Below are 13,019 nucleotides of genomic sequence, written 5' to 3' on the forward strand. Positions count from 1 at the left end.
TCAGAAGCTTGTATGACGATGCTGATCATCAAACTCAAACCAATTATACCCTGAGAAGTGATATTCACACATACATTTGACCACACAACCAAAGTTGTTTTCTAATGAGACCAAAATGCGAACCATAAGCAATATCTCACAGGATATCGCAGTGAAGTTGGGTTCCAACAAATATGAGAAGACGACCAAAGGACATAAAAGAGAATAAGAGATATCCTGAATTACTTCATGGTTAAAATCTTTCAATACAAAGAAAAAAAATGTATTTTAGTTGCCAAAACACAGGTTTCCCGCCTCCTTATTCTTGAATGCTGCAATTAGCTGGCTTTGTAATTTAGGAATTGATAAAAGTTGAGTAGTTGATATTTGTACAAAATATGTTGATTCCTATGCAAAATGCTAATGACAACAAATCATCGCCACAAATTTTACTAATCTCATTCTCTCTTAAAGAGCTAATTTCTTACAATAATTCCCACACAACTTATAACGACAACGTTTGTAAATTTATTAATCTAGCAATAGTTGAATACCTGAATTTGTTATTTAATTAACTTGTAAATATAGTATTGTTTGCATTAAAAAGCAAAAATCAAAACCAAATTGATAAGAAAGTGAAAAATAAGCTAGGCAGTAACCTTTTTCAAATAATAATGAAATTGGGAAGGAGTGGGAATTGGAAAACAAAGAGTTTAGATATATAATTTGGCGAAGACAACAGCAAGACAACATTGAGCATATGTTTACAGTAATTGGTAATTTAACAAACATTAGTATAGGACAGGTTACCTTGAATTTTCCCCCCAAATGCTACTAAAATTTACACATAGTATTATTAACAATTTGCATAGCTGTAAATTGCTAATTTTGCAAGGTGAAACAAATTAAAATATAATAAAAATTGGTACTAATTATTCCGTCTGATTCTTTGAATTGACCTATTTGTTCAAAATTCACATCAGAAAATTTGAAAAATGGAACGATTTTAAAGGGTTAGAGGGAGCATGTCTTAAAATAGCAGTCTCACAATGATTAACAAAATGAACATGTCCTAATTTAGTAGTCGTATAATTGATAGTATCCATCATTTTAAAACCAACTAGTTTTAAACCCGTGCAAAATTGCACGGGTATGTATTTGGGCCGGTATTAATGTTTTTGGATGTATTTTTTTTTTTTTTTGCATTTCTATTGTACTTATCTAGTTGGTCTAAATCAGGGTTTACATAATTAATGTTTAAATTTGTTACAAATACGTGTTCACATGCAATGGTTTAAGAGGAAATAACAAAGGATATTTTTTTTTAAAAAATATATCAACTATCTAGTATTATTTCATAGTATTTTTTCTAAGACGGAATTTGTGGCATGTTTGTATAGCTGGAATTCTGAATAAATAAATACATTGCACACTAACGGGTTCCACCATAACATGTATTTCAAAAAAAAAAGAAAAAAAACTGAGTTAATGACGTGGCACGCCCTGAATTGAGTATTGTCTTCTGAATTAATAAAGATCAGATACTTATAGTTACCTACCTGAAATTTTCATTATTGCCTCGAGAGCAACAACCAAAAAACTAAGATTAACTATGTCAAAGAAGGTTCTTGACAAACATTGAGAGGAAGTTAAAAAAATGTTAAGAAATCGAAAAGAAATGGTATTCCACTAATCCAACATGGCATAAAATCTTGTACTCCTCTGCAACACTATTAATCTCGAATCAATTGGACTATGATTTCAGGATTAAAAGTCAAACAAAACCCCCTAATTTTCAATATTCAGTCATTTCATAATCAAGTAAATTAAACGTCTTTAGATTTCAACTTAAATCATAACCAAACGAAACCGTAGAATCCAAAACTCAAATAATAAACATTACCAAATAATGCTGCCATCTTCCTTTTCTCTGGAGATAAACCTGCCATCATTAATCAAGTTTATTTCTTGATTAGTTAATTTGGAGAATTTGCATAGTGATCAAATCATTTTCGCAAATTGAGTCTTCTTCACAATAAACACCGCAAATCATTTTTTTGTAAATTAAGTCGATTACCACTAATCGAATCTGCCATCGTCAAACTCAGCAAGTTAAGCTAATCCCCAAATTATTTCAATGCCAAAAAATCTCGCCCTTGTTCCTGTGATTCTCTCGTTTCCATAAGCAGACAACACGAACACCCAACTCGACATTACGAACGTTCTTTACCAACTTGGAAATTTTTGTTGCAGTAAATTGGTTAGCCATTTTCTGGATTTTTTAAATTGATGAAATGATGAGATGAGAAAGAGTTACGATGAGAATAAAGCCAATCATTTATATAACATCAATAAACCGAGATATGGAGGATTGAGATCAGTTATTTAGAGCAAAACGTGGGATATTTGGAAGCAGTTGTAAATAGTTGGGAGTCAAACGTGTGAAGAGTTGGGTAGTGGATTTTTAATTTATACTGTATTCTTCTTCAATATATACGATATATATACGCCTGATTAATGAGGAGCTGACACATCAGCATTTCTGTATGTTCAGCAGTTACCGCCTACCGGTTGTTGCTTTAATATAGAATATATATATATATATATATATAGAGTTAGGATCATGAGAGTCTAGCTTCTTAGGGTGAGTCCAACCTATCAATCTGAGCCGTCAGATCTAAATCCACGGATGGTTAAGATTTGATGCGTGTCATTAAGGGTAGATTTGTAATTTTCTGATGGCATATAAAAGCTCTTTTTTTCCCCTGTTCTTTCAGTCGTCTTGATTCTATTCACATTATTTCAATCGTCTCTCTCTCCTTTTTCTCTCTCTTATCAAAACAATTAAACAATTCAGTTAGTGATTTCAACTTCTAAGCAAATCTCGACAATTATTCGATTAAATTGTTGCTTGATTCGATTAAATTTTTGCTCGAACAATTCCGTCAGCGATTTCACTACTTCGACCTATTCAGATTGTTGCTCGATTCAGTGTAAGATTATTTTACCGATTCAATTTCAATTTTCATTGCTAATTACTGTACTTTTGAATATTATTCCATGAATTTATTGCTCAATTTGTGGAAAACTTAGTTATTCGGAATAAATTTCTGTTTTCTAGGGTTTATATTATTGTTTTGTATGTTTTCCCCTTTTCTGATTTTGTTTTAGCTGTCGTGTTGTTTGATCACTTATGCTTCTCAATTCTGCTTTCATATTGTTCAATTTATATAATTGTGTTCATTATTTCACTCAATCTAATGTTGTATTGTAATTATTTTAATTATTTCTAGCTTACATGTTTCATTATCAGCAACATCTTCTAAATAAGCATTGATCTCCGACGATTTCGCCGTCGATGTTAGAGTAATCGAGTCATATGATTCAAACTTTAGTTTCCTGTTGTTAATCATCGCTTAAAAGTATGCACAAACTTGTGAATGCTCTGTTTATTTTTGTTTCTAACAGAATGCGATGTATTTGTAAACCGTACGATGATAAGGATTTTTTATTAGTGTTATACTAATGGTGTACATGTGTTACAGTAATTGTGCAAACCGTGTTACAATGATATAACCTTGTTATGATAATGCTTTAAAGTATTTTAAATTCTTAAACTATTAGAATAATTTTTGAAGTAGTGTTACTCTAATGCTATATGTGTGTTATTATAATAGTTTAAGTGTGTTATTGTAACGATATAAGTGTGTTACTCAATGACTAATTGTGATAATGGAAGCTTTAAGTGATTAGGCTGTGAATTTTGCTTTGAATGACATTCTGGTTAGCAACATGGATTTGTGATGGATAATCTTGTGACGCATGTAACAACAAAGCTTTAAGTTATTTAACGATGGTGCAACTTTTATGATGGTTCATTCTCTCTACATTAGTTATAATTCCGTCTTTCTAACTACCGGGTGACATATGTATCCGTAACTTCAATTTCATGTATTGGCTGACCCATTCCTAGAATAATTCAGAATTTCTTATGCGTACATTGGATGCTTCCCATTAGTCTTTAGTTTTTTTGGTTGCAATGCAAGTCGTATTTTTTGTTGTTGTCGGCTTTAGCTAGTACAGCTGTGCAGGTCGTCATAAAGTAGATTGCTACTACTTATAGAACCTGATGATGGATTTTGCTCTAGGTTCAGATGTCGTTAATTATTAGTGGCATACTATGAGATTATATTTCTAATAAGCATGCTTTTTCACTTCATTTTATGATTAATTAAAGTAGACCAGGCTTACATTGAACCCCTGTTCATATTTGGAGTAATTTTTGGTCCATGTTTAAGGAGATTTAACAAAATAGGGTAAACAACAGTGCTATTGGAGTTAGTAGCATTAATATCTCCATTTCAACCAAATAACACAAAGTTCTGAGATTTTGGCATTTCAACCAAACTTTTTAGCTAGATGTCGTTTGTTACCTATAGGTAAGTTATAATTTGTTCTTTTGGCCAAGTTTTCATTTAGGCATTGGTCAAAGTGAAATTATTCGATTAACTGTACTGACATTGCTTCTATGACTTCTGTGCATATGCCTAAGAGATCTGGGTTAAAAGTTGGAACATAATGATGACACAATAATTTAGTAGGTTGCCTGTTTTGTGAGCCTTAGTCGAAGAAGAATATGCGTCTTTTGATCTTATTAACTAATCAATTATGGTATATCAAAAACCTATTAGCTCAAGTGGTAGAGCATCGTACAATTGTACGAATGATGTGGGTTCGAATCCCACATAGGTTATCTTGTTTTTCATAAATTTGGTGTAATTGTTTCCTTCGGAACATAGATTTTGGGCTTGTGGCTATTCTTTATTTGATTAATCAGCTCTACAAAACACACAAATCATTATCATAACACAATTGTACCATAATTGTAACATAGTTACACCATTATCGTAACATTGTACACTCACACCATTATAGTACTTCGTAACACTCTGTATAATTACATTGTTATTGTTAGTTTGTCTCACTGTTTTGACCATACACATATGTCTAATTATCTATTTTTTTTTCAAACATATCATCCTTTATAACCATGTCAACTGACGAGCAACTGTAATAATACTGAACTAGACACAATTCCATCGCGGTTCGCTCAAGTAATATTAACTACGACCTGTTAGAGTATTATTAATTTATTAAAGTAAGACTAATGAGTCTTTAAAGTAGGAGTAGTATATAATAACCAACATGGGATTCGAACCCACATCATGTGCATTTGCACAATGCTCTACCATTTGAGCTAATTGGCTTTAAAAAAGGTTCATACATGAATACTCACAACGTACATTAATATACGAGTTTAGTTTAAATACTTTTCATGAGTAAAGATCCAACATCTTAGTCGCAATACAATTCTTAAAATTTATTCAAAGGAACATAATTTTGTAGAGTAATAGTAGTAGAGAACCAACAAGACCCATAATAACAAAAAAATTGTTACAATATCAGACATTGTATGTTATAGTAACAGACATTGTGTGTTACAATACCAACAAATTTGTGTCACCATACCCAAATTGAATTAGAACAATATAAAAGCATATGTTACAATAATAGATAATATTTGTTACAATAACCGCAATAATACGTTATAATGACACATAATTTCTTGATACACATGCTTATTGTAATAATATAAAAGTTGTGTTATAGTAATGGCTAGTATATGTTACAATAACCGCAATTATATGTTATAATGACACACAATTTCTTCATACGCATGCTTATGCCTTATTGTAATATAAAATTATGTGTTAAACTAATAGCTATTATGTGTTACAATAATCACAATTATATGTTATAATGACTCACAATGATTAAACTTCAACAGAAAATAATGAATAAGCGCAAATTTAATGAATTCAACTCTAATTATAGATAATCCTAATAAAAAAAATTGAGTTTTATAATTATGAATATACCTATTATTCGATCTCAATTTGCCTAATCGATCAAGCGATTACTTCGTCCTCGAATCTAATAATTAAAATTTGTCGTCCAGATGCGATTCTTGAATTCATTAACTATTATAGATTGAATTAAGAGCAAAGCAAATACAATTCAACTAAATCCATTGACTTTTAACAAACATCAAATACATGAAACACAAAATCTAGATGAAAATGAGGGTTAAATAGCATCGAATCATGTTCATAACGATAAAGAGTGATATTTGATCAAAAACTTCAGCAGAACAATTGTAAACCCCAGTTTTCAAATTGTAACATCAATTTCGACAATTTGTACTCAAAAATATTGTAATCATATGAAATTGTGTGCAAATAGCATAATAGTTGTCTTAATTTGAACTAAAATCAATAACTAAGCACAAAATTAATACGAAAACAAATTACAAATACTCCAAGACAAGAAATGAAAGAAATAAAACGTTTCGAAAGAAGAGACAGATGCATTTACCATGACCGAGGATTGTACAACTTGTTGATGGCCAAAAGAACGATAAACCTTTGATTTGAATGAAGAATCGGGAGGATTTTAATCATTGGAATCAGGATCAGAATAAGAAGATGAGCAATCGCATGGTGAAATTCGTCAGCAACCTTCTTTGAAATTGTTCCTTTCTTAATTGATTTTGGGGATTTTTACTGAAGGAGATTGACAAACAGAAAGAAAGGGGCGATCCGAGGGTTTTGTTTCTAATTTCTCAGCCGACGTGGCGCAATCTGGCGCGTCTAACAATATTAGATCTGACGGTATATAATGATAGGACAGACTCATTTAAAACTCCGGACTCACCGGATCTCAGCTGTATATATATATATATATATATATATATATATATATATATATATATAGGATACGGTGAGAACGAATACTCGGTGAGAACGTGAGAACGACCACTATCAAAGGGTATTAATTAATTAATAAATTTACTTACGACTACAAAAATAAACCACACACTGATAATTGCTAATATTCAGTCTCTCTCTTAAACACCCGACACATCCACCACCTGTCCCTGTCCCACTCCGTCAACTACCACCAACTCCGGCAGCCTCCACCGACTCCCACTCTGGCAGCATCCACCGAAACCCACTCCATTCTTCTCCCACCTCATATGCAACCTCCCCTGCCAACTTCTCCTTCCCATTAAATGACGCATATTGCCAGCACCGACGACATCAATGCCGACAATTCACTCCGACGACGACCGTAGGTTACCCTTCTCCGACGAAATTTCCAAACAATGCAATTTTGTTCTCATTCCTCTATTAATGTTTTCAATTGATGTGACTCTTACTACCTTCGACGACACCGTCTCTTTCAGATCTCATCATTATATTAGTAAAATCCCACCTTCGTCAAGTGCCTTTGTGAGGGCAGTGTTGGTGTTCGACGAAGTCGCCGCTGTGAGGGCACCTTCTCTGGCGCGTCTTGTTCTGAAGTTCACCAAAATTGATGTATGGTGTTCTAATATCGGCGGAAACGAAAGTGATCCTCGAGTCAAAGAAGCTCCATTGCAAATCGAGCGAATAGTGATTAGAATTAGTAAGTGTGGACAACTGTGAGTGTAATTTGTTGATTGAGGACATTAATAGAATTGTTTAGCTAATAATTTGAAGCTTTAAGATGGTTATTTGAAAATCGGGGAGTGTGGGTGAGTCAACGAAGATGAAGGCAGTGCATATAAGATTTAGGTAAAAAAAAAAAAGTATCTATGATAATACACAAATTTTCATTATAAATGGATACTATCCGTCTATAGCTATAGATGGATAGTGTCCCCTCACAAATGAAAATGGGTAGTGCAAGTGAGTGGGAAATGGATACCCCACTTGCACTATCCACTTTCATTTGTGAGAAAGACACTATCTATCTATAGCTATAGACGGATAGTGTCCGCCTTTAATGAGACGGACTGATGATAATATATTATGTATTTGAGTTTTTTTTTTTTAAAAATGTATCCACAGGATTAAAAAATGTATCTAGAAATTTGTAAAAAGTATATCTATGATTGGTTAAAGTGTACATAAAATTTGGTGGAAAAAAATATATTTACACTGTCAAAAAATTTATCTAGATTGTAAAAAAGTGGATCTATGATAGGTAAAAATGTATCTAAGGACAAAAGAGTCGTTGTCACCGAGTTGAGAACGAAGTAGATACACTTGAAAATATATGTAAGATAATTTTTTTTGGTCTTTCACAAAATCTCATATACACATTAAACTATTGTAGTTACGCTTTTTCCATGAATATTAGATGAGATTTGGTAATAAAAAAAAAAGTGTATATACATTCTTAAAATGCGTATATAGAATTTTGGTAAAAAGTGTACCTACTTTAGTTAAAAGTGTATATGAGATTTGGTAAAAAAAAAAAAGTGTATCTACATTCTTAAAATGCGTATATAGAATTTTGGTAAAAAGTGTACCTACTTTAGTTAAAAGTGTATATGTGATTTGGTAAAAAAAAAAAAAAAAAGTGTATCTACATTCTTAAAATGCGTATATAGAATTTTGGTAAAAAGTATACCTACTTTAGTTAAAAGTGTATATGAGATTTGGTAAAAAAAAAAAAAAGTGTATCTACATTCTTAAAATGCGTATATAGAATTTTTTGTAAAAAGTGTACATACTTTAGTTAAAAGTGTATATGAGATTTGGTAAAAAAAAAAAAAATTAAAAAAAAGTGCACCTTTTATATATATATTCTAATGTATCTAGCGCGTTCTCACCGTTCTCACTGAATGGTCGTTCTCACAGGATCTCACCTATATATATATATATATATATATATATATATATATATATATATATATATAGTAATAAGATCATCTAAGTCCACCTCTTACATTTGAGTCCATAAGTTCCCTTTAGAGCCATTAGATGAGGAAGATGGAGGGATGAGATTGAAAGCAAAAAAGGAGGGATTAAAGGTCATTAAACTCACTCTCTCACTACCTATACTAATTAATCACTAACTTTTCCTAATTAACTACTAATTTAATATATATACTTTTCCAAACACCACTTCTCTCTCATATCTCATAATTTCACTCATTTTTTATCTCTCAAAAACCTCTCCTATCTAAAAAACCAAACAAATTCAAAACCTAAAAAAAAAAAAAAATCCCCTCTTCCTCACCACCCCTCCCCACCGGGCACCACCCAGCCCCACCGGGCACCACCCAGCCCCACCGCCACCACCACAGCCACACTCACCCTCACACGACCACCCCACGACCCCAAAAAAATCACCCTCTCCCACTCACCACCACCCACCCCAACCCGTCACCCACCAGCCCACCACCCGCCACCCATCAGCCCACCACCCCGCCACCCACCAGCCGCACCCGCATCCCCACACGACCACCTCTCCTCTCCTCACCACCCGACACCACCACCACACCACCCACCGCATGCTTCCCCTTCCCCTTCCCCTTTCACGTTTTCCAGATCTGGGTTTTTTTTTTTTTTTTTTTTTTTTTTTTTTTTTTATTCTTTTTCTTCTCTTTCCAGTTGTGTTTTTTTTTTAAAAAAATAAAATAAAATTTGAGTTGGTGTTGTTGGTTGTTTTTGGTACTTTATTCTTCTTCTTCTTTTCAATAATATTTTCTAGATCTAGTTTTTGTTTTATTCGTTTTTGTTGTTGGTTGTTTTTGGTGTTTAAATGGGTATTGTGGGTGAACTTGGTTTTCATATCTCTTTTCATTTTTTTTTTTTTTTTCAGATTTGGCTGTTTGTTTTTTTTTTTTATTTTTTTTTTGTGTTGTGTTGTTGTCAGTGATGTTGTTGGATGTCGTTGGCGGTTTATGGGTGAACTCGTTTTTTTAAATTTTAGATCTCACTTAATATCACTTTTCTTTGAGTAAAAGTTGTGTTGGTGTTTTTATGATGTTGGAGAGTTGATTTTTTTAAAAAAAAAAGACAAATGAAAAAGTGTAATGGGGAATATGTCGTTTTTTTTTTATCTTAGATATATTTAAAATATAGTCTTATTTTTAAGATATTACACTTTTTCCATTAAAATTACACTTTTTTTTATTAAAATTACACTTTTTTTTGCTAGAATAACACTTTTTTCGGCTAGAATAACACTTTTTCCTGCTAGAATAACACTTTTTTCGACTAAAATTACACTTTTTCTGCCAAAATTACACTTTTTGTTGTTGTTAGAATTACACATTTTTCTGTTAAAATTACAATTTTCTCCATTAAAATTACACTTTTTGTTGTTAGAATTACACTTTTTTCTGCTAGAATAACATTTTTTTACCGTTAAAATTACACTTTTTTCTGTTAGAATTACACTTCTCCTGCTAAAATTACACTTTTTTTCGTTAAAATTACACTTTTTTCTGTTAGAATTACACTTCTTCTGCTAAAATTACACTTTTTTCTAATGAAAAAAAGTGTAATTCTAGCAGAAAAAAGTGTAATTCTAACGGAAAAAAGTATAATTCTAACAGAAAAAAGTGTAATTCTAACGAAAAAAAGTGTAATTTTAAAGAAAAAATTGTAATTCTAGCAGAAAAAAAGTGTTTACCGTTAAAATTACACTTTTTTTTTTAGAATTACACTTTTTTTCGTTAGAATTACACTTTTTTCTGTTAGAATTACACTTTTTTCTGCTAGAATTACACTTTTTTTCATTAGAATTACACTTTTTTTCGCTAGAATTACACTTTTTTTCGTTAGAATTACACTTTTTTTCGTTAGAATTACACTTTTTCTGCTAGAATTACCCTTACTTCTATTGGACTAATGTTACACTCTCAATGGACTTGGTTATATTCTCATTGGACTTATGGACTAATGTTACACTCTCAATGGACTAAAATTACATTCTCAAAGGGACCGAAATTATACTTTTCTTGACTAAAATTACACTTTTCTGGACTAAAATTACATTCTCCTGGACTAAAATAACAAATTCATTGGACTGAAATTACACTTATATGGACTAAAATAACACTTTTTGTTGTTAAAATAACACTCTTAAAATGCTAAAATTACAATAACTTGTGATAAAATGACAAAAATTCAAAATATTATTCGTTAAAATCACTCGGAAAAGATTGAAGTTAAACTTGTAAAACGCTAAATTCTCGAAAATATTTCTTAAAATTACACTTTTTGTCGTTAGAATTACACTCGTAAAATCCTAAAATGTCGAAAACTTGTCTCGAAAAAAAAAAAAACAAAAAAACTTGTCTCGAAAAAAAAAAAAAAGAAAAAAAACCGAAACAGGAAAAATGTTAACAAAATTTTCAAAAACTTTGAAGTATAAGACAAAATATGGTGTTAATTGTGTATGATAATGAATTAGTGAATGTATTATTAAAACTAGAGAGAGAAGTGAATTCATTAGTGTTAAGTGTGTTTTTTGCTTTCAATCTCAACCTTCCACCATGCATGATCCAAGGGTTGTGGGAAGGACTTATGGACTCAAAAAAAAAAAGGGACTTAGAAGAACTTATCACTATATATATATACATATATATACATATATACATATATATAGGGTCGGGGTCATGTGCGAACTAAAGTACGGTGCGAACCGTACGAACTACCTTAAATCCATAAAACACGTGACCGCCCCCTGACATTAAAAGCTTTCTTACTTTTACAAACCAACCCCGATGACATTATTATTCCCTTATCACGCGACCGCCCTCTTCCACCACCCACTACCCTCCCTCCACCTGCCCAGTCCACCACCCTCCGACGGTGACCTACTTGACGGGATTCTGACGCCGATCACGCAGACGAAACTCTGACGCCGACTGTCTTGCTTTTCTTCTTCTGATCGATTGTCAAAGTTAAGGAAGTTGGTGGTTTTGTTGAGGCGGGCTGATCGATTTAATGGTAGAAAAGGAGGGTGATAAAGGTATGTGAAGGATGAAACATCAGTTGTAATCAATCGATTAGGCTTTGATATCATAAATGTTGATGAATTCGATTGATCGGCGCAAATCGATAATTAGGATTTCTCATTTTAAGTTTTGGATGATTGTTAATTGAAACGCAATAGTGATTGGTGTCAGATGTATGTCGGTGTTATTCGAAGAAGTGGCCAGAGAAGTAAACAACGTGAAAGTGACAAAATGGCCACCATTTCGTCTTTAGTCACCGGAGTATTCGCCGGCGACAGTGACTAGTGCGATGGTTCTCTGTGGCTTCTAGACTCGGGTTGCGATTCTGAGTTGGATAACAATGGTGGTGTTTGGAGATTTTTGATTTTGTAGGTGAGTCAAATGTTGGAGCTGCTGTGGTGGTCCGACTTCCGAGATACTACCTCTGACGCTGGGCACTTTGATCAGACACAAATCTGCCAAATGGTCGAGATGCTATCTTGGTTATGCAAAAGCTAGTCGCTATAATACGCGCTCTGTGGAGTTTCAGATGGAAACTGTTTATGCCATCAATAAATTGGATGGTCCATCAATTCAAAATCCTACCTTGCTGTTGGCGCCTGCTATTTGCCTATTCCTTCAACCACAACACCCCCACTAGTCCACCGTCGCTGAATCATGACTCTATTGTTCCCTGAATTCGGGTTGGGCTGACCACGCAGATTATAGACAAGAGTCTGATATATTGGGTAATGGGTATAATGTGGAGTTAATTTTATGCTCTATTACAGCTTGTTTCGAGGGATGCAGTTTAAATGCTTTGAAAATATATAACCCATGCCGAAACACTTTTGCAATGTGTTATAATTACATTACCGAAACAAACTTCAATCAGCACGAGCAATATATTAGAACAAATGTAAAATTATTTGCCTGTTGAAAAGTTCAATTAGTAAAAAAGCCAAGAATTTGTGTCATTCATTTCAGTATGCAGTAAACTTTGAGTTATAGAGATACGAGGCCAAAGAAAAGACAAGCAGAGATGTTTCTGATTTCATATAGACTCTCATTAAAACTTTTATAGCCTTAAAATGTTGCAAGGAGTTTTAGGGATCGAATAATATTCTGAGCTGTGGTTTTGCAAAGCTAATAATGGAACTTTGTAAAGTACTCCACATTTGTTGGTAAAATGAATTTTATC

This window comes from Silene latifolia, chromosome 9 (genome assembly GCF_048544455.1).
Source record: "Silene latifolia isolate original U9 population chromosome 9, ASM4854445v1, whole genome shotgun sequence".
NCBI classification, from domain to species: domain Eukaryota; kingdom Viridiplantae; phylum Streptophyta; class Magnoliopsida; order Caryophyllales; family Caryophyllaceae; genus Silene; species Silene latifolia.